The sequence below is a fragment of the Stegostoma tigrinum genome, chromosome 16 (assembly GCF_030684315.1).
Source record: "Stegostoma tigrinum isolate sSteTig4 chromosome 16, sSteTig4.hap1, whole genome shotgun sequence".
Taxonomy (NCBI): domain Eukaryota; kingdom Metazoa; phylum Chordata; class Chondrichthyes; order Orectolobiformes; family Stegostomatidae; genus Stegostoma; species Stegostoma tigrinum.
In genome coordinates, this window is record NC_081369.1 from 44025099 (window position 1) to 44047731 (window position 22633).

Genomic DNA, 22633 nt, shown 5'->3' on the forward strand with positions numbered 1-22633 from the left:
CTCAGTCTTAAAAAATGATAATGTCTATTGACTTTATTTTTGAGAAAAAGAACATAACCGATCTATCTTTCTTCAGATTCTACAGCTCCAACTCCTGCTGGAGTCAGATGAGAAAACACAAGGCCATCCAGATTTTGCTGCTGGATCTCAAAGCTGACAGATTTTCAAAGAGGGTTTCTGAACAAAAACCAGAGTCAATCAGGCCATTGATTCACCTGTTTCGAGATCCTTACACCTGTAATTGCAATGGAGTGCCACTGCCATCAGCACAGCCATCTGGTCAGTAATACCACCTCTATGAACTTAGTTGACTTCCATTCTATATAAATGATGGCACTATTAAATAATGACATAGTTAGAATTGTGAATAGACATTAGGCCCTGGCAGAGTGAGGCAATGTGAGGTGGGGAAGGGTTAAGTGTAGTGGTGACAGGTCAACCACAAGTACAAGGTTTCTATTACCTGTATTATCCATGGGTTGAACTGCAGCAACTCACCAGGGCTTCTTAAACAACACCTTCCAAAAGCATGACCATTCCAATCAAGAACAAGGGCAGCAAACATATGGGAGCATCACTACCTGCAAGTTCCCCTCCAAGTGAATTACCATTCGAACTTGGAACCATGTCACTGCCCTGGGTCAAAAATCTAAAACTCCCTTCTTAGCAGCACTACATCAGACAGGTTGCAGCTGTTTGAGGAGGAAAATCGACATCATCTTCTTAACAGAAATTCCTCACAGCAAAGCAAAAAAATGTGTGAATAAATGTATTCGATCTGATTTTACTTCACAAACTAAGACTCCACTGGCCATTACCATGCAATAGTAGCTCTAGAAATAGAGGGCCAGCATTTGAAACATTCACAAAGTAAATGCTACCATTCTGAGTGGGTGAATGGTGTGCTAACGCAAGAGATTTTTAGCCCCGCAAAACTTTGTGCATATACACTTGGACTACAAAGTGTTAATCTACTTTAAGATTCTCTCATTTCACTGCTTTTGCCCAACTGCAAATTCCACAGCAGAAACACAGGCCACTGAACTACCAGTCACCGAACGATCAGATGGTTAAAGTTTGCCTCTGTCAGTTTCAATAAATACACAATGTAACACAAGGCCTTCCCAGTAAGCATAGTCAATATTTGGCGAACAGAATGCTTGCAGGAGCATTGGGCCCTGCTGTGGCGAAGTTCTGAATAAGGTGAGGCTTTCTCACAACACAGAGACAAGAGCCAGATTGAGTACCGCTTAATTTTAAAATACTCATGTCTCCATGGAATTTTTGACCATCTTTTGATCCATCTTTAAAGGGATCTTCGTGACTACAAAGTGATTTAAATCGATAGCCGAATATTGTTGCCTTGTGACTATGGCCCTAAATACACTAGCTGCGGTACTAGAAATCTAGTCCGGAAAGAAAATCACCAATCTCTTACCGCATTTATTTTGTGATTCTTGTAATAACTGCTAAAGGCAGCTGTAAATAATCACCGGCCTGGTGGAATTCATGTCACTTGCTGTCTGCAGACAAAATAGGCAATTCTACAAGTAAGTTTAATTCTGTTCGCCAGATTTGATCCTAAAATTCCCTTCAGAAGTGTTCTTTTCAATATTCACATGTTGCTTCATCCAAAATTGTGTTGTTAGAATGGCTAATCCAATTATATACTTCACGCTCATCGTTTCTGGTACAAAATATAGCCAGATTGGGGATGTATTTGGAATATGTATTTAATTATTTAGCAAGTGAACGCAGGTTGATACTGTCAGGAAAACATAGTGTAGGTCTCCAGAGATTATACACAATGATATACAGCGTGTTGGTCAGGCCCTACTTCAACACTGTATTCAAACTTGCTCACTTTGTCACAATAACAATATGTCTACATTACAATGACTAAGGCAATGATAAAGGGAATGAGGTATGAGCAGCAATTAGAGAAGATCAAGCTCTATTGTTTATTAAGAATATAATTCAGTAATTAAAAGGAGTAGCAATATAACTTAAGCATGTAAAATGTTCACAAGCACTAATTAGGAGGTTAAAAAACAAAATATCAGTTTGTATGAAGTCACAAAAATAGAAGCAAAGAATGTCAAATAAATTAGTGACAAACAAGTAAGTCTAAAATTTGGAGTCAAAAGATGATAAAGGTGCTCAGAATAAATTGTTGGTGAAATTGTGGAGGCAAGACTGTTAGGATATGCAAAATGTTGCTGGATATAATACTGAATTTGTGTAGCTATTGCAAGGGTGATCTTTCATAGGTTGAATAGTTTTCTTATTTTTGATTTTCATTATTTACAGGCCAAGACTTCCTCCACAACAAGTAAATTTCCTTCCTCTCATTATTTGGTTTTATTCTGTTTGCCTTTATGTTGCTGTGAGTAAAATTTCTTAGAGATTTCTCCCATTGGTTTCTTGACAACCAGCTGCAATCCCTTTCACCACAATGAATCAAGTCAATTTTATAATGATTTGGAAAAGAAATTTACAGGATTATAATTTTAAAAAGTACTATTCTGCAAACGCCACAACAAAATAAAAGAAAAAGTAACTCTACTGTACCACAATGCAAGTTACAGCTAACCTGAAGAAGAATCTCAAACCTACTATTCTGGACACATATCACAGTGGAAGTTTTAATTTTGAATGAGGCAACATGTCTCTATTTCCTGTTTCTCTTGAATGCTTTTGGTCTCTACCCAACTCCCCCCTCCAACTCTAACCGTTAACATCCCTTCCCCCCGACTAATCCACTCCCAATTGCACCCCAGCCCCTCATCCAAATTCTTATGTGCGTGCAGCCAATATCAGTGGTAACTTGTGCCCTAGAGCAGCTTCTGGAAGATTTATTCTCTGCTACTCCAACACATTGTGGTGAAAAGACCAGGCTTATTCTCAGCACCTCCACATGTGATGCATCTAATCGGGAGCTGGAAAAAACCAAGGAAATTGAACCTGCAGCCTCTTCTGGATGCGCTCCAAAGTACTTTGCTTCTCTCCGGCTACATGTTTAAAATCTGATCAGTGGGGCAGTAACCCTTTGCTGGATATTATTTACAATGCCACTCTCCCCCAAAAAGCAGAAGTTAAACCTGTAACATCGTAGACACGATATGACTTTCAATTCAGTTTGCAATTGTAGAATGGTCGTATTGAACTAAACTTTATTACCTTAATTTCCTTTACGTCACAATAGAATAATCTGGCTAGAGACAAAAAGCTATCAGTGCATTGTTCACTCCGAATACTAATAAAAACTGGAAGCAGTTTTAGAAAGAAAAACACTTATTTTAAATTAAAATGATAGTATTATGTTTCACTTTTTCAGTCTGCTTTGAAGTAAAAGCATTTCAAATATACTTAGTCAAACAAAAAGCTGCATATGTGTTTTAATTTTAAAGATATTGGTCGCAGTCCAACAGAATCTGCTTTCAACAAATAACAGAAATTGCTGACCAGGCAGATAAATCAAATGTTGAAATACAGCACAAATAATAATGCCCTGAACCGTTCCGGCATTATCAAGGACTTATGCAGGTCAAACTAAATACTTCATTAAAGTTAGAGATGTTTTTGATTTTGTGTCTGGATTTTGTCTCCTCAAATCCTCAGCTGCTCAAAGCTACTGAGTATAAAACTAGGCCCATTTTACTCTGCAGCTTGAGTCAACAGTATCTGCTGAAGGCAGCCTGTAGACACTTGCAGGACTGACATTTGCACTTTGTGAACTCCTTCCCTTAACCCTTCCTTTCAGAAAACTGCTTTGACTTCCAATGAAAAACTACTTCTCATTATGTTAAATAGATGCTAACCCTGTCCTCCAGAGAGAGAGAAAAAAAGGCCGCTGCAGATGTTTAAAGCTCTCTCAGCCCATCCTCAGTAGAACAATTACATCAATTTGCATTCCAGTTGAAGCTGGATTAGTAGTGGAATGCCTTTTCCAACCCTGTGCGGGTGAAAAAAGGAGAGGAGGGGGTGGCTGAAAGAGATTTTCTTTTTCTGCTTCATTCCTAAATCTGAGACGCTACACTTTCATGAAACAATTGGCTATTGGAAACAATTTTCCAGTGCACTAAATACTTATCAAAGTTAAAAGGGGAAAACATTTCTAAAAAGCTAAGTGGACGTCAGGATCATGGTGCATTACCAAAGGAGCGACTCCTGTTGCTTTGATCCTTTCTGTTGCTACAGAAACAGACTCCGCTCCTTTTTTAGTTAATCAAAACCAAATTATTTAGGAATGCAGCAAGACAGGTTGGAGTCTTGGGCTTCTTTTGTCTTCACAGATTTGGGGGAAAATGTATGGGAGAATAGAAAAAACTGAAACAAAGATTCTCTTCTGGACATGAAATGATAATGAGGCAATAGAACTGAAAACATACTTGTTGCATTTAATTATTTGAATGTCCAAAGTGTGTATATACATAAAATATATAGAAATAAAGCAGGACTGAACAATATGCATCTCTATTTAAATGCTGCTCATTTGTATGGCCTTCATTCTAAAGGCTACATGAGAGTGTCATTAAGTCAAACTCCGACAAAACCAATGTCTACTTTTGATAACTCAGCTGGTTATGTTAGCTCAGTGCAGTCAAACTCTATGATAGTTTCAGTAGAAGAATATCGCAGAGTAAAATAAAATAGATGAAGATATAACTTTTGATGTTGGAGGATTCTACCAGATTCTACTTATTTAACTATGTTTTGTTGATATAGAGTCTCAGATTCATTTAACAACAAAGACCCTATAGGTACTATCACTGGACAAATAATCCAGAGACCTTGGCAATGTTCTGGGGACCAGTTAATGATGATCATGAAATGATTGTAAGGAAGAACTCATGTGGTTCACAAATGTCCTTTGGGGAAGGAAACTGCCAACCTCACCCAGTCTGGCCCACATAGGACTCCAGGCCCACAGCAATGTGGGTTGATTCTTAATTGCCCTCTTGGCAAAAAAAATGTTGGCCCATCCAGCAATGCCCACATCCTATGAACGAATTTAAAAAATAATTGGAGCACTCAATTTTATATACTATCGTACACCTTGTGCAACAAAAGCCTCCCATGTTGGACACAGGTGTTTGGGCTGGTTAATCACTTTCTGTCCACAATGCTACACACCAAAATAACCTTTAATCTGATCCTTGAGAAACACGTTAGGGTATAAAGGTTCAAAATTAGGAAATGCTGCTGGTTGCAAAATTGGCTTTGAGCTAAAGTCTGCTGCCATATTGCAAGTAGGCAAGACCTTTTGTGCTGTAAGAATGGATAGGCTTTCCTTTGGACAAGACAACTTTCAAAGACCAACCATTACACTTTAGCAATGTTAGCCTAAATATTAATCCACTGTTTTGCTAAAATTCTAATCGACCTTTCTTGGTCCAAAATATTATCCCAACTTTCTACACTTCTCAGTAGATGTTTGATTGCTTTATTAGGGGCAAAGGAATTGGCTCAGAGAGACAGTTACTGTGTGTTCAGTAGGTAAACTTCCTTCAGGCAAGTTAGAGTACATGGTTTTCTACACAACAATTCAAGTTTAAAAAACAAATTTAAAAGTCTCAACAGATCAAATTTCTGAAAATTCAGAAGACAAAGCTGATATTCATATTGCAACTTTGTTGAAACAATACTATTAAAATTGCCAACTTTCTGTTTCTGAAAACTGTATTAGAAACAGTGCTTCATTCAATTGTTCAAAGAAAGAACTTCACAGGTGACACCTCCCTTTTGCAGACATGCCATGTGATGGTTTCTCCGTTATATTTATCCTAATATGTTGGCCGGCCTTAGCTGAATACAGATATACCGCACAGCCAACAAAGTTTCCCAAATCAAACTTGCCCCACTTAACTGCGTTTGGCCCATATTCCACTAAATCTTCCCTATTCCTGTGCCTATACAAATGTCTTTTCAATGTTGTAACTGAACCTGCATCTACCACTTCCCTCTGGCAGTTCATTCCACATACAAACCACCTTCTGTGTGAAAAAGTTGCCCCTCAGGTCCCTTTTAAAAATATTTATTATCACTAGGTCTCAATAATCAATATATAGCTGCAGCATGGAATTTAATGCTCATTTGAGACAAAATCTTCAAGTTAGACTTGCTAACACTAAATTGTAAATACGGTTACAGTCAAATGAACACAATCACTGGAATGAAACATGAATTATGTGGGCATATTGCTGCGTGATCTAATTGTTAAAGGAACAACACTTGTCAGTTGGACACAAGCTAAACAGTAGTACACAAATAGAAACCGAAAGAACTGCGCACGCTGTAAATCAGGAACAAAAACAAAGTTGCTGGAAAAGCTCAGCAGGTCTGGCAGAATCCATGAAGGAAAGAAACAGGGTTAGTGTTTCGGGTCCGGTGACCCTTCCACAGAACCAGTTCCTGCTAAGCTTTTCCAGCAAGTTTGTTTTTGTTCCTGTAGTACACTAGTAAGTCATACACCTCAGAAGGCTTTCTTCAAATTTCCAATATATTATGAAGATCTTAGCAGGAAGATTTCCTGTCCATCTATCAAGGCACTCCTGTATATGTAACGTATCAAGTAACTTTCATGTCAAACATATATACCTTATTGTGGCATTTCTCAGTTGTTTTTAATGCAGTTCAAGTGTCATTTCTACGTAAAATAGAGTCTTGATTCTGGGATGAGATCAGCAGCCACAAAAGATAATGAATGAATTAACAGACATGTTTGTAAGTCAACTACCTGTACTGATATAAAATGGGCAGTTTGGAACCACAGCATACAAAAATGGTGTCAGGGTACAACTGAAGTTATGTCTGTCTGAATGAGAGAGCACAAAACCATAGGCAAATGGAACTGGACTAAGAGAAAGCTTCATTCGCATACAAAAACTCAGACGGAATGTACAAATGGGACCCACATTGACACACCACTCTATGGATTAATGCTGTCCCAGCATGTCTGTAGTTGTTTTGCCAACAATTTTAAAAGTTAAACTATTTCACAGATTAAATCGTTTCACATGGACCCTGCACAAAATATAAATGAACACAAAGAAAATATTGTTGCAGTGGAAAAGATTGAGTATTTTAATGAATTTTTACATTTTGTTTCCTTGCCAAAACCCCAACCCTCCTCCTAGGTGGAACAAAGTAGATAAAAACAAAAGGGCTTTTCTTTGTCATTAACAGGTGTTCTCCACTGTCTATCCAGCTCTCACCTGTGGTAAGGTAAAACTTTCCTTAAAACACATACTGTTCTGCCTTCACTTGCACCATTTGCACCTTTCGGTACAAATAAAAACAAATGATTTCATATAGAACTAAACCAAAAGAACACTGTGATTAAGGATTAACACGCGAGAAAGAGAATGCAATTCAGTTGATCTTGATGAACCACTAGAGAGGAGAATCAGAAATTGTCTCAAATATGCTGCAAATAACATTCAGTTTCTGATGGTATTTTCACTTTATTTCCATTGACAAATAGAAGATAGGAAGTAAATCTTATGTCAATCAAAGTATAGATTGACAATTCCAAAGCTAATTTTTTAAAAAGTCCTTTTCAAAGCTTCATAGTGAAGTCAAAGAACTGCAGCATTTATCCAAAAACATAATTTGATTTGATTTGATTTATTATTATCACATGTGCCTAGGTACAGTGAAAAGTTTTGTTCTACATACAATATAGGCAGATTGTGCCATACGAAGTGCATTAGGGTAATGGAACTGAACTAAGAATACGATGTTACAGCTGTAAGGAAGATGTACGAAGAGCAAGGTCAACATTAAAGTTAAAATTTGAGGAGTCCATTCATAAGTCTAAAAACAGGAGGGAAGAAGCTGTTCTTGAATCTATTGGTGTGTGTGTGTAAGGTTTTGAGAAATGGTAAAAATTTATTTATACGGAAAATCATGTAACAAATATAATTTTAAAGTAGTCACATATTCGTAAATTACTGATTACCAGCAAAGTTATACATAGTTAAGTGAATGTGGGTGATCAGTGTACACAAGATGTAATCTGAATAGGCTGAAGTTCCCCACATATGTGCACAGCAAGAAGGAATTCAAATTTTAGAACTCACCCCCTTCATGCCTATTGTACTGTACACATGCAAACCACCATTCCAGTAAAATTAAACAAAGAATTGTGGATGCTGGAGATCTGAAACAAACAAAACGGATATTGCTGGAGAAACGCAGCAGGTCTGGCAGCAGCTGTGGAGCAAAAACAGAACTTACATTTAGAATATTCTGAAAAAGGGTTACTGGACTCAAAACATTAACACTGTTCTCTCTGATGTGGTCAGACCTGCTGATCTCTCCAGCAATTTCTGTTTTTGTTTTTTCCAATATTTTCCTTCTTTTCCAATATGCTAAGGAACTGATGTCACTTCAGTTGATATTACACCTGTTATAGAAACAAGGCATGAGAAATAATTCTAGTCCTAGAACAAAGGCTGGATGAAAGTCTAGGCACCAGAGAGCAATGGCAGTCTATACAAAATTTGTAGAGATATGAATAAAACCCATTCTATAAACATACAATTTATCAAATACTGCATATTTTACCTATTGCACTTTGTAACAACAAACCCCACAAAACTATTTCAGGAAGTCAAGTCACCATCACTAGGAATGTTCACTATACTTCAGTTGTGAGCTCTGGGTTGATTTTTGTACTGATATGTGGTATGTATGGATCTTATTTTGAATACGCCCACTCCCTTCATTCATCTAACCAACTGTACATTTTAATTTAATACATAACGTAGCTCAAACAAAAAAGTTCACGCTTAATGCAATGAAGGAAGATATAAGCATGTAGGTAGAAAACTTTGTAAGAACATATACCCATGTAGAAGTATATATGTTGTGGAGACTTCTTGAGAGCTTGCACTTATTGCCTATTCTTAGTTGCCCTTGAACTGTGTGGCTTGCTTGGACATTTCAATGGACAATTAAGAATCAATCACATTTCTGTCGCTCTGCAGTTGCATGTGGGCCAGACCAGGCAAGTACACCAAATGTCCTGCTCAAAAGGACGTTAGTGAACCACATTACATTTTACAACAATCAACAACAGTTTCACGATCATGATCAGAGTTTTAATTCCAGGTTTTTATTGCATTCAAATTTTACCATCTGCCCTGGTGTTTTTGTTATTCACTCATGAAACGTGGATGTTGCAGGCTGGCCACCATTTTATTGCCAATCCCTGGTTGCCCTTGAGAAGGTGGCAAACTGCCTCCTTGAAACGCAGTAGTCCACATGCTGTAGGTTGACCCACAATGCCCTGAGGGGAGCAAATCAAAAACACTAGGGTTAAACTAGAGATTCAAGCCTGCCTCTTTGTAGGTTATGTGGAACAATCCCTCTTTCGCACTGACACTGGCCCTAAACCCCACCTCTTCCTTCGTTACAGTGATGACTGTATCGGTGCCACCTCGTGCTCCCACGAGGAGCTCAAACAGTTCATGCACTTCACCAACACTTCCACCCCAACCTTAAGTTCACCTGGGCCATCTCCAACACACCCCTCACCTTCCTGGACCTCTCAGTCTCCATCTCAGGTAACCAGCCAGAAACTGATGTCCATTTCAAGCCCACCAACTTTCACAGCTACCTAGAATTAATCTCCTCCCACTCACCTTCCTGCAAAAACATCATCCGCTATTCCCAATTCCTTCGCATCCGCCGCATCTGCTCCCAGGATGAGGCATTCCACTCCCGTACAACCACACCAACCTCCGGATACATAGCATCATCCTCCGATACTTCTGCCATCTGCTATCCGACCCCACCACCAAAGACATTTTTCCTTCCCCACCCTTGTCTGCTTTCCAGAGGGACCACTCTCTCCAGGACTCCCTTGTCCGCTCCACACTCCCCTCCAGCTCCACCACACGCGGCACTTTTCCCTGCAACCGCAGGAAGTGCTACGCCTGCACCCACACCTCCTCCCTCACCCCCATCCCAGGCCCCAAGAAGACTTCCCACATCAAGCAGAGGTTCAGCTGCACATTTGCTAATGTGGTATACTGCATCTGCTGTACCCGTTATGGCCTCCTCTACATCAGGGAAACCAAGCGGAGGCTTGGGGACTGCTTCGCAGAACACCTACGCTCGGTTCACAACACACAGCTGCACCTCTCACTCACGAACCATTTCAACTCTCCCTCCCACTGCGCAGATGACATGTCCATCCTGGGCATTCTGCAGTGCAACAACGATGCTACCCAAAGGTTGCAGGACTAGCACCTCATATTCTGCTTGGGAACCGTGCAGCCTAATGGTATCAATGTGGATTTCACAAGCTTCAAAATCTCCCCTCCCGCTACTGCATCCCAAAACCAGCCCAGCTCATTCCTGCCTCCCTAACCAGTTCTTCCTTTCACCCATCCCCTCCTCCCACCTCAAGCTGCACTCTCATTTCCTACCTACTAACCTCATCCCGCCCCCTTGACCTGTCCGTCCTCCTTGGACTGGCCTACCTCTTCCCTACCTCTCCAACTACACTCACTTTTACTGGCTCCATCCCCACCTCTTTAACTTGTCTGTCTCCTCTCCACCTATCTTCTCCTCTATCCATCTTTGATACGGCTCCTCCTCCTCTCCCTATTTATTTCAGAATTTCAGAACCCTCTTCCCATCCCCCATTTCTGATGAAGGGTCTAGGCCTGAAACGTCAGCTTTCCTGCTCCTAAGATGCTGCTTGGCCTGCTGTGTTCATCCAACTCCAAACCTTGTTATCTCGGATGCGTCAGCATCTGCAGTTCCTATTATGCCCTTAACATTTTCCATGTTTCTGGATAACTAGTCCAGGGACAATATCACTGCAGTATTGCCTCCAATATCATGCCCAAATGCATGGCCAAAGTCAATGATACCAGCATTGTTACCTAGCTTGTTCCTTTGACTAGTCAGTCACAGGGTCTTAGAGTTATATAGCATGGGACTAACTCATGGTCAGGAATTCAGCATGCTTTTCCACAGTCCAAGTATGCACTGCTTGTGGTACAAGCACCAATGTAATTTATGACAAACAAACTACATGTTTTACTTCTTTGTTTAAAACCTGCACTGGGAACATTTGTTGCTCAAATCTGTACGGTGCTTTCACAATATACAAGCAATCAGGCACCAACCAGCTGCTGGAATCTTCTGTCTGACCACAGTGCCAACTCAAAGAAAGAAAAAAAAGCAGCACACAATTCCACTGAGGAGAAGTGCAAACTTTATATACTGGACTCTTTACTTAGATTACAACCCACTTCTCAAAAACAAAAAAGGAAAAGAAATTACATCAGCCTCTGAGCAAAACTGTTGGCACAGTCAGGCCAGGAAGATACTCAGGGTTTGACAGAACTGGCTACTTTGTAGCTTAAAACTGTTAAAGAGATGCATTTGTTGAAATCCTGGAGAACACCATGGAGTCTTTCTTATAAGAAGGCATAATTTAAACACTTCCATTTTTAAACAGGAATTCTTGGAACATCACAATTATTCATTCATCATGAGCCCAGTTACCTAAACAGTTAAACTTCATTTCATTTCAGAATCGTCAATCATGTTTTAAGTGCAGCCTCACTCTCACGAATGTTATTTTAGAGCATTTTCAAATACAATTAAACTAAAACCAAAAACTAAATGCTTTGAGTCTTGAGGCCAAACAGACAAAATGTCAAAACTGAAAGCACAGACAACTATAAAGTATCATTGAAACATTCAAATCTTCAAACTTTCAAAATATGACATAATTTCAAATTAGCTTCCCCAATTGCAGAGATTAAAATTTTAAAATATGAACAAAATGTAAAGGAGTGTGGGAGGAACCAACTCCTCTTGTATCTGAGGTCCAAATATGCTCAGCTCACTAACGTGGCAGCATAACAATAGCCCAATGTAATTAAACCAGCTATCAGTTGTTAACATTTGCATATAAATGCATGCACAAATCACTGTAAGACAAGCCACAGCAAGTTAGTCTATTAGCATACGCAAATGCACCCCGCACAGCCCTGTAGGTAGGTCACAGCATCGCTCAGTTTGAGTGAGTGAGCCGACAAGCTTCACACAGGGTCAAAGCTCCATCTGTCAGGAACTTGAAATACAAATATTAATGTTCAACCTGGAAACTGGTGCAGGCCACGACTGGTTCCACATGTAAAATAAAAATAGTTGTTTTTCATCTATCGAGTGAGATCACGGTTGAAATGAAAAGGAAGAGACAATCTTCAGGCAAATATGCCATACTGTAACACACTCTTCTTCACACGAGGTGTCTGCAAACGTATTGATGCTCCGACTTAAAAACAAAGGAGCAGACTGCCATGCCACCCAATAACAGGATGGCCTTGAGGGAAAATACAAGTGACTCGCGAGAGTTCTCACACTGCATTTTCTATCACCGATTTCAGCAATGTGCTACTTCGGTGATTTGTGGATGCGCCCCGTCTTCAGGGAGCCAAAATTAATCTTTGCGCTGGAAAATGATAAAACAAAATGCAGAAATGCAACCCTCAAAATAGTCCAGTAAAGTTGACAATGCAGAACGTGCAATGAACACTGTTAAACAAGGGATACAAATTCATGTCGCAAAGTATATTGTTCTCCGAAAGATTAAGAAATAAATAACGGAAGCATCAGAGGGGGAGCCCACCAGATTTAATTAAACATCCACGCTCGCATCCAGAGATTAGGCTCCAAATCTGGCGTGGAAATCAGGAAAAGAAAGTTTCAGAGTATAGAGAATTTCCCTTCATCTTTAGCTGAATGAACAAGGTGACCCAGATGCAACTTTCTAGTAGCAGAAGCCTTTGCGCATTCCAACAGTCTACTCTATCAGACATCTCACCTGTCAATTTGCAGCTTCACAATACACAAATAGAAATGAAAACGATTACAGGACTACCCAGAAATATATGACGACTTTAACAGCTGAAGTGATAGTTCACGCTGCAATGCCTCAACTCCCTGAAGCCACATCTCTAAGAATTACCTCGAAATGTACAACTTTCACATGGATAAGGGGTGATTGGAAGAATGGCAGTGAGTATAGAATACGGTAAAACCTGCCGAACTCAGAAGCAGATGAGTATGGGATGAATGCCGGGTCGGACTATCTTGGAATTCTCCAGCATCTGCAGTTCCTATTATCTCTGGCTATAAACCCGGACCGTTTTCAAGCAGTTCTGATCAAGTGACGCTGGGCTGTAAACAGCTCTAGTTTTTCTTTCAAACGATGCTGCCTGAGACTTGTGTTTGTCCGGCATACTTCTAGCTTTGTTTTAAATTTCCAGCATCCGCAGTTCTATGTGTACATTTTTAATATTCGTTTTGTGGGATTTAGGCTTATTTCTGCTCCCTAGCCTTGATATCTCTCACTATTACAACCTTTCATGGCTCATGGCTTCCGTTTTTAACTCCACAGCCATTCAGCCAGTATCCACACAGAAACCATATATGCAGATAAGAAAAATACAATTTTAACAGTCTAATACAGCTCTAACAATAATAGTAAGAGAAAAATCCATTAAAGGTGATTAATTTCTTATAAAAATACATGACTTTGACTAACTACATCAAGGACATTCAATCCTTTTACAGTGTCTTTAACCTGACAATCACATTTTAATTTAAAATACCCTACTGAGTTAATTTTTGCTTGTGAAACTCAGCCAAGCATTTATAATGAGGTAATGACAACTCTTGGGTAAATATCAATTAAGAGCTGGACCAACTGCAGAACACAGTATTAATTTGTTCCAGTCTAAAGTGCTCATTCAATGCAAATCAGCAGAAGCTTTTTTTTAACTCTCAGAAGAGATGTGACTTTTTTTGATAAGTTTGAAGAACAGGGCATTTAAAATAAATTTGAAACATCACATTTAATAAGAACTTATTCACCCATCAAAAGCTTTTACATCTACTTCACTGTGTCTCCCACACAGTGGTATGGCTCTTTCAACAGCAAAAATGGGATATGTTTGTTCTGGCTGAGTTGGAATTCCCTCCTGTTTGAATTGTGCCCCACCCCCTTAATCCTACTGATAAAACTGACTATGTTGGAAACGGGGTGGGATTTCTGCATTCAGTCCAACCCATCATTTCAAAGTGTCCACTGTGTATTCGCTACTCTGTGAAAATTAGGCTTATCGTTTCAATTTGCTAAATATAAACAGTTTGACATCATCGTATTAATTGCACATTATCTGGAAACTTAATTATACCAATTAGGTATACCTTGATATTTATACAATCCATAGTTTATAATGGGCGCATATACAAAACATCCATACGCATATTGTGTGTAATATTTATATTGTTGGCCTTGGTGATGTCTGCTTGTATTGTCTCTGTAAATGTAAGTTTTAAGTATGAAAAGATTAAGTTCCAGTTCTACTTTTCACCATGTGGCTATCTGGAACAGAACACAGGACTTCTGCTAATCTCTCAATTTACTTTGTTTCCTTTCCCACATATCTTTCCATTTTCACTCAGTCAACAGACTCCATGCATTCAGAAACATAATATAAATCAGGAAAACTCACTGTAGATCTCCACTGTTGATGCAAAAGATTCAAGCTTCATGAACTCACCACATAGCTACAGGTACATTGCACGCACAAAGAACCAAGTAGGCCTACAGCGTCCAACTGAACAATGGACATGTACCTTTTTTTTAATCAATTAGTCAGGCCTATGTTATAAAATATGCAGGTACACAACACAATTCTATAGCTGGCTGATTTGAATCTTCCTCGTGGCATAATTGATTCAGACACTGAACACTAACCTTCATGCTACATTTTACCCCAACTGAGCAACCAAGTTACTGATTAAGTGCAATTAGATTTTTCAATTTTTCAAATAACAAACAATTTAATTTGTTATCAGCTACGGACTTTTATCTGGGTTCATAAGTAATCCAAATGTTGTACTTCTGATTCCCATCTTTTTTGAGCGAGAACAGTCAGGGGAGGGCTTGTGAATAGGTAGAAGGCAACAAAATGCAGGGATGGGGTGGAGGAAATCCAAGTACAAAAGAGGAGTGATGGGAACAAATAATGGTGGGAAAATCAAAAGGCAGGGAGAAAAGGGGTAGAAAAGAAGTGATGAGTTTCCAAATGGTAACTGCATCACTCGTACTTCTAGAACACTCTACTACACTTAAAAATGCAGAACAAATATCTACTCTTTGTCTAAAAATGGATGGTACGGAACAAGTCAAAATTTTAATTTTCTAGGAACTCAAGGGCACAAAGTCATGATAGATCCCTCACTAATTATCTACACATCATAACCATTTAAATCACAGACAGTAGTGAAAGAGACAGACAAAGTTTTGCTTATGGCCAGTGCTAATATGGACAGGTCCTGATGATGGCTTTTTTTTAAAATATGGTCATTTCAGGAACATTAAAGTTGTTTTAGTATTGGTGCTCAATTAATTAGGATGTCAGGAGACTTGCACTGTGAGTTGCATTCTGGTATTTACTATACTAAAGCCAACTTCTTTATCCTGACTAGACATTGAATCCAGTCTGTTTTATGTGTCTATGAATCTACTAGCTAGAACAGGTGAGCTGATTCCTGGAATCTCAATTAAAAGTGCCAATATAAAAACAGTTTTACAAATGAGCTAAAATGCAGTATTAATAACTCATAACGTGTTATCCAGGGATTAAAAATACAAATTGAAAGTGTCACCATTAAACCAATACCAGTGGTGTGTAACGATGGATTTCAATTCTCAATATGTCAGAGTTAATTTGTAGGAGTGTTGGGAATATCACAGTGACACATGCCAGTCCATTTCAAGCACTCATCATATTTTATGCATTAACATTTTATTATTGAACAGAAGAGCAATGAAAGATCAGAATCTCTATCCTGTATATTTCATTTTTGTTTCTGCATTCTTTATTTTCTTGTTTCTTTCTTCATCTCCTAAATCCCTTCCATGTTCCAGATCGTTACAGCTCAATGCAACAGGTTAAAAAACTACCAGAAAGGATGCTGCCAATACTAGCCATGAGAAAACAGACAAGAGCAACCTGACATAATCATGCAGCTTTCCTTCTTGATAAGGAAGTGGCTGCCTCTGCTCTAACTCCCCAAAATATCACAGCTTTAATACAGAATTGATCCAATAGAGAAACACGGTTCTTAATCACCACACAGTCCCCAAAAAATGCCATGTCTAGGTTGGCTCATCAAATTCTTTTAAAAATGGGAGAAAAGCATATCTACACCAGCTTTCATTTCAGATCTTTGAATATATAAATGTACCACAGTTCATTGCATTTCAAAGCAGAAGAAGTGAAAATAGGGCGAAGGAAACATAACCATGGCCAGAAAAATAACGAACTGGAACCTATAATGATACTGCAATTTAGCCACATGAACACTAAAACCACTATAAATGCTGAAAAGAGTGACGAAGTATTGTCACAGGCCAGCCTGAAACTACATGGGTCCTTTGAGACTACAATGAATATTTCTGTACCAAGGTCAAAATCAAGAACAGATTTGAGTGTTTATTTGGAAAACACTGAGTCTTGGGAAAGTTGGCTTGTTCCATTATCTGCAAGAGCTTCATAGCATCCAGTATTCAATTGTTACAAAAGTAATTAGTGCAGCTGGTAAACAGAAGATTGCTTATGTAGATTTTAAAAACTACAATGTGGATTTTGGTACACAAAGAGTTAAAGCAAAACCTTGTAACTCAGTATTTATAACACCTCATTGTTTAAAAAAAACTGACCTCCAATTAACTTTACAAAACTTTTATCATATCTGATACAAACATAGCATACACACTTCCAAAGTGTTGGTCAAGTTACTTCCTTTTTCTCTATGTGGCAGTTACATTTTTAAATGCAAATCAAGCTGAAACAATCCTTGTTTGAACTAGCCTCTGTTCTCAGCCAGTACCTGGTTTGTTTTAGGTGTATGTATACAGTTCGAAACCTGCTTAGCTTAGCTTCTTCCCCTATACTAGCTCAGTTACAGTCATGATCGATATTCCAGCAGAATGCCTGCCCTGAATCTGAGCAGATGTAAGCTTTACGTGAACTGAGGGCCGCTTCAGCCTATGCTTATTCCCACCCATTCTTGGCCTACATTACTCATTCTTTTCCAGTACATTTCAAACAAAATAGGACTGTGGACAAGGCTTCAGTAATTTCAACTCGTCATCCTCTACTGTTTCATTTCTGTTTAGCTCTTTAGGAACTGACAATGGAAAGGAAGCAATGAGTGACTTCACTCATCAACAAAAGATTAGTACTACACTGCTTACCTTGTTTTCAGCTACATCCTATGTTTTATTAAGGTTAACTATTCCTGATTTATTTTGGCAATATATTCGTTAACTATTGTATTCTCATACCACCTTACACAGATAACAAAAAAGTCTTCTATTTACAATAATGAGTACACTGTGTTGTGGAGGATTCAGATTTGATAAATGGAAGGGAAGACTGAGTAGAGAACATAATTCCACATCCCCTGCAGCAACGACCATAGCTACAATACCAAACGCAATTATTGTACCCAGCTTCGAAGCTTATGCAAATTTACACAAACATACATAATGTGCCAGCAAGCATTTCATTCAAAGGCCTGTGTTAAACAATGTTCAAGGGTTAATCTGAATCATTCTGCTTTGCTGCTCAATTCAGCTTGCTGTGCAAAGCCTGACATCTACAGTTCTGTTTGGCATCGTCAAGACTGCATCATTTCCCACACAGCCACTCAGCAAACCTTTTTGCAGCACAGGTACCTTAGTACGCATATGATCCTTTATTCCTGGCTTCAGTAATTCTTTTCTGCTCTTGACTCAATCAATCTACCATCTGTATACGGCAACCCTTGCTTCTTTGACTCATCTAAGCACGGAGGAACTTCATTTGTCCAACTGGCCACAGGATGGCTGAGAAACTACAAATAATCGAGAATTCTGATCAACGGAGGTGCCCCATCTATTTATTATGAGTGCTCAGTACACAGAAGACAGAACTGGGCTACCATTTACGACAAGTTCAGATATTAGTTAATTTGCTGCATTAAGTTTATTTGGCAGACTGAAAGTAAAACATATTTTATAGTGATAGAAAATTATTAGAAGGTTTTTGTTCTTATGTTCAATAAGTAAATTAAAAACTTTAATTTACTGTAATTGCTATTGAAAGACAGAAATGTTCAAGGTGTAGCCAATTAAAAATACTTCAAACAGCAAATGCAAAAATATCACATTTGCTGTCCCAGAAATGCCTCAAGGCAGATTTTAAATTATTTTATTACAGTACTAAACATTTACTATAAACAATGTGCATTTATGTTCCAATAGCACATGTTTAAATACAGCCTGGGTTCTGCCAAAAAAAAACCAAGCTGTTTCGTAAAGATTTAATATTGACTGTTGCTGCACACATACTCAAAATACAAAACATTCTATCAATGAGCCACTTAGAACTGTTTTCACTTGGTGTCCTTTTTTTGGTGGTAGAAGGCACCAAGTGAAGAATGACTGGCTTACTTCTGTCAAAGACAAACAGCCTCTGAAGGCATTAAGGGTTTGCATCGATTTCTGACACCACTGTGCTTTTCAAATACAAAATAGCAAGGAGCCCCTCCCCATAGGCATACACAATCCTCGCCAAATTAGAATTACAAGCAATGTATGGTAAACACTATTGTTCTTAATGGTTGTACACAAGCTGTTTTTTTATTATTGTACTCAATGCTGAGAACAGATGAAAGCCTCACTTACAGTAGTCTTTAATTTGTGAGGGACTCCAATTATCATTTAAAGGCATAAATTGGAGTAAAACGGTTACATCTCGCTACCAACACTGCAGGTCAACTGACGAAATAACGAAACATTTCCCTTCATTTTCCATTGGCTTCTCCACTGGGGTTGTCCATATATTTGCAAGTGAAATGTCCTACTGTGGAATGAGTTTAGGAGTTTAATGGCTGTAGTGCATTAAATAAAAGTCCTCAAGCTGAATTAACATACAATACACACACTGAACGCCGCTGATCTAATCCGCCAGTGCATACCCTAACACTAACTCACAGTCTTAAGAGACACCTAAATGACAAATGGAAACTATCAAGATTTTGGTGGGGGGGGGAGGAAATACAGATCCTGCTCAGTTACAATTGGTCAATCATTTGTGGATATTAAAATGAATATAATTTATTTTAACAGCATGTGTCAATAATTGAAAAACAGTGCCCTAATGAAGCAGCATTAACAGCAACTTGTCGTCTTTAATTTTTAATGTCATCTACTTTCAGGTTACATAATGAAAGAACAACCGAAAATGTTTTGTACATTTCGTTTGGATGGGAGTGCATCATTTCATTTTGCGTCTTTTTGTCTTGTTTATCAAGAATATTACCTGTTTACATTCCCATCCCGTTTCTTATCATGTAAATTGATATACTTTACGGATCACTTACATTGGCTTGGAGATGCTTGTGAACAAACTGCACTTAAGCATGTGAGTCCAATTTCTAAATATTGTAGATCCAATTAAAAACGCATCAAACAAAAATAATCTAGCGTGCTTGTATTGTCTGGGCCGACGATTCTCGACCTGGGACCTTCGCTAAGTATTACGGGGTTAGAGACACAAGCACCAACCGTACTGATTTAAAAATAGGTCTGGCTGGGCATCTGCAACAGAGACCTGAATGCGGACGTGTGTGAGGAAGCAGAACCACAGACACACACAAAATGCACTTCAATTAAATTACAGTCTGAAAAATATAAATAAATAATTGCTGATCACTACCTTGACACCTCCCCTTTGTGCTGCCCTCCCCACACCCACCCCTCTTCCTTCCATTCCTCCCCTCCCCTGTCGTTAACTGGAATAACTGGTCCGGTGTGCCGTGCCTTGCACAGTCAAAATGCAGTGAAATCGGATCCTCGGCGGGGACCATGTTTCTGGCTGAACTTCCGAGCGATGTATCTCTCTCTCTGCAGGCAAACACCTGGCGGGAGCTGGGGCGAGCGGGCGGGCGGAGTGCTCGGCTCCTGACCCTGCTCGGTTCATCCCCCCCAAGTCCTCCAGCCCCCACCCCTCAGTCCTCAGCCTCCCCTCGCCGCCGTGCACGCACCTCCCGTCCGCGTACGAACTCGGGCTGACCCAGCCGGGAGGGCACCTTTGTGAGGCGGAGGGGGGGGGTGGGAGGGAGGGATGGGGAAATCAGCATTGGATCCTGTTCCAATCTCCAGCCTAATCATTCAAATGTAACATTCAAGAATCCGATCTCGGGCATCCACACGATTTACTGAGACCACGTACATTTTTTTTTAAAAAAGACAGTGTAAGGGAATTTCGTCGGATCTGCCTACTGAATAAACTTTGCGCTCTCCATTGATTTTTTTTGTGTACAAGAAGTAATAAAAATCGCTTTCGATCCGATATCAGACGCCCTGAAACGGTGTGTTCCTCGTACAAATGATCTCAATCACTGACTGATGTGTCCTCGTTCCCTATTGAGCCTCGATTATCTGTTCCATCTCATCTCGCATCTCCCCTCCACTTGTTCTCCTCTCACTTCACTCCATGTATTTATTTCTTATTTCTCTCTACCTTCCTGCATCTCCGTTTCCTTCAGCGAGTCCAGCTCGTGGTGTTTTTTTTTGGTAATTATTGTTGTAGTAGCAGCCCCGCGACCCCTTTCCTCCCCTATCGCTCTCTGATGAAATCTGCCCCATGTCCCAGTCTCCCTGATGGGAGTCGATCCCATCCTCTTTTTTTAATAGATATATATTTCGCTGCCTTATCTCGTCCCAAGCTCGCTCCTCTTCTCCTGCCCTTCCAAGCTTTCCTGTCCTGGGTCTGCCCACAATACACCACCGTTCTCCTCACTTGTTCTGTTCTCCCCTTCATCTTTCCTTGTTTTCATCTTCTCCGTTTCGTCTAGCGCCCTTTGCCCTCATTTTTCCTTCCTCCCTGCCGTTTTCACTTTCTCCTCCGTCCTCTCTCTCCCACTCCTCTCCCCTTTCCTCTGATCCCTGACTCTTTCTATCTCTTTCATTTCGTCCTGTTTGTCTCTGTCTCCTTTCGCTCGGGTCCGCACATCTCTTCCCTTGCCCTCTCTGTCACTCTCGCTGAGCTATTTCCCCCATTTACTTCTCCCTGGCTTTCAATCGCTCCGTTTCTCTTTCCTCTCTTTCCCTCTTCTCTACCTCCGGGATTTCTCCTCCGATCTGAGCGCGGCTCGCTGACTCTCCGGCTCTTTTTAAACACATTCTCCAAAAACCGATCGATCACATGTGACTCTGAGAATCCGAAAATAAAGTCAACACGGGATCAAGGCTTTCCTACATTCAGCTTCTCCCCCCTCCCCTCAACACCCCTGGAACTGAGAAAGAATGAAAACCAAATCCCGAAAAAGAATATTTCAAAAAAAATTTTGAGACAGAGAGAGAAACTCTTTAACCCCGCCGTCTTACGATCCCGGGACTCGAGGAGGAGGAGGGAGAGATGAAAAAAAAACAAAATGAAGAACTTGGAAATCCAACCTCTTTTAGCCAACCGCATCCCAACTAACACATCCAGGGACAGAGAGAGACCAAACGGGACGGAGAAAGAAAGCCCCGAGCCCGGCCACGGAAGCAGAGCGAAATCCCCCTCGCTCCCTTTCCTTCGGAGAAAGACGGACCCTCACGCCGAGCTCCAAGCTTCATCTCCCGGCTACGACCCCGGGCAGCTGCCGGCACTTCCAGCCCTCAGTCCCGCGCTCGCATCGTGGCGTCTCCAACAGCCCAGCTCTCATCCTCTCAATCACCACTAAATAGATAGCTATTTACTTCAACAGACCGCTTGCAACCCTAAAACATTGCATTAAAAAAATGACCATAAGGGGGGTCGAGACTATGTTGACGGCTGGTCAAGATCAGGTTGGTGCGGATGTAAACACACAGGTAAAAATAATCATAATGAACTTCAAGTATTCAAAGTTCGGCTTGGATGCGGTTGTATTTATCATGACCATTTGCAAATAATAATAATGAAAAAGTACAAGTGGGAGGAGGGGGGGAAGCTTCAGGCTGGCGGAGGAAGAGAGAGAGAGAGAGAGAAAGCGAGGGGCGCTGGCGATTGACTGTAATTAACACATCCACAAAGAAGCAAAGCAAAGTGGCAAGAGAGAGAAAAAAAGTTGAAACTTACGATTTTCCACCGTCTGCTGTTTGTAAAAAGAGAATGGTGTAATCCAGATCAGCTCGTAAAGATCCCATACAAAGACTCCTCAGGGCCCGGCGACACTCGCATTAGGACAGGCAGGACATTCCAGGAGCAAAAATTTCAGCGATCGCGGTGGAAAAGAGGGCGAAACTCGCAATGAAAAAAGTCGATGGATCTTTATTCTGCTAATTAGTTTCCGTGCAAAAATGGCTGTGATTAATTCAGTGCGCATGTGCTTCATTACGAAGGCACGACGGGAAGGGCTAATTAGCGACCTCGGATCAATATTCAAGTGACGCTTTTCGGAGTCAGCCACAAAGTCAGGAATATAGATATATATATATATATATTTATAAAATGAAAAATACTGACTGCTACACAAATGCAAGCGAGGAGGAGGAGGAGGGGGCAGAGGA

At 40.0% G+C, this 22633-nt stretch overlaps 1 protein-coding gene and 1 long non-coding RNA gene across 5 annotated transcripts in view; one reads left to right on the forward strand and one right to left on the reverse strand.

The window, feature by feature from the left end:
* The window catches only part of zfhx3b (zinc finger homeobox 3b), a 499602-nt gene that overhangs the window by 471612 nt on the left and 5357 nt on the right, over positions 1 to 22633 (reverse strand). For 2 of the 4 annotated variants that reach the window (XM_048546439.2, XM_048546435.2), the window contains exon 1: positions 22203 to 22458. The exons of 1 other annotated variant lie outside the window; for it this stretch is intronic. The gene's annotated coding sequence lies outside the window, so the exon portion shown is untranslated. Of the gene's footprint in view, positions 1 to 22202; positions 22459 to 22633 lie in introns of those variants that run through there. One more of the 4 variants, XM_048546436.2, reaches the window with a different exon arrangement.
* LOC125459701 (uncharacterized) lies at positions 1143 to 19553 on the forward strand. Its single transcript, XR_007249088.1, has 3 exons — positions 1143 to 1203; positions 7140 to 7222; positions 19312 to 19553. It is a non-coding gene; the product is annotated as an uncharacterized LOC125459701 (long non-coding RNA).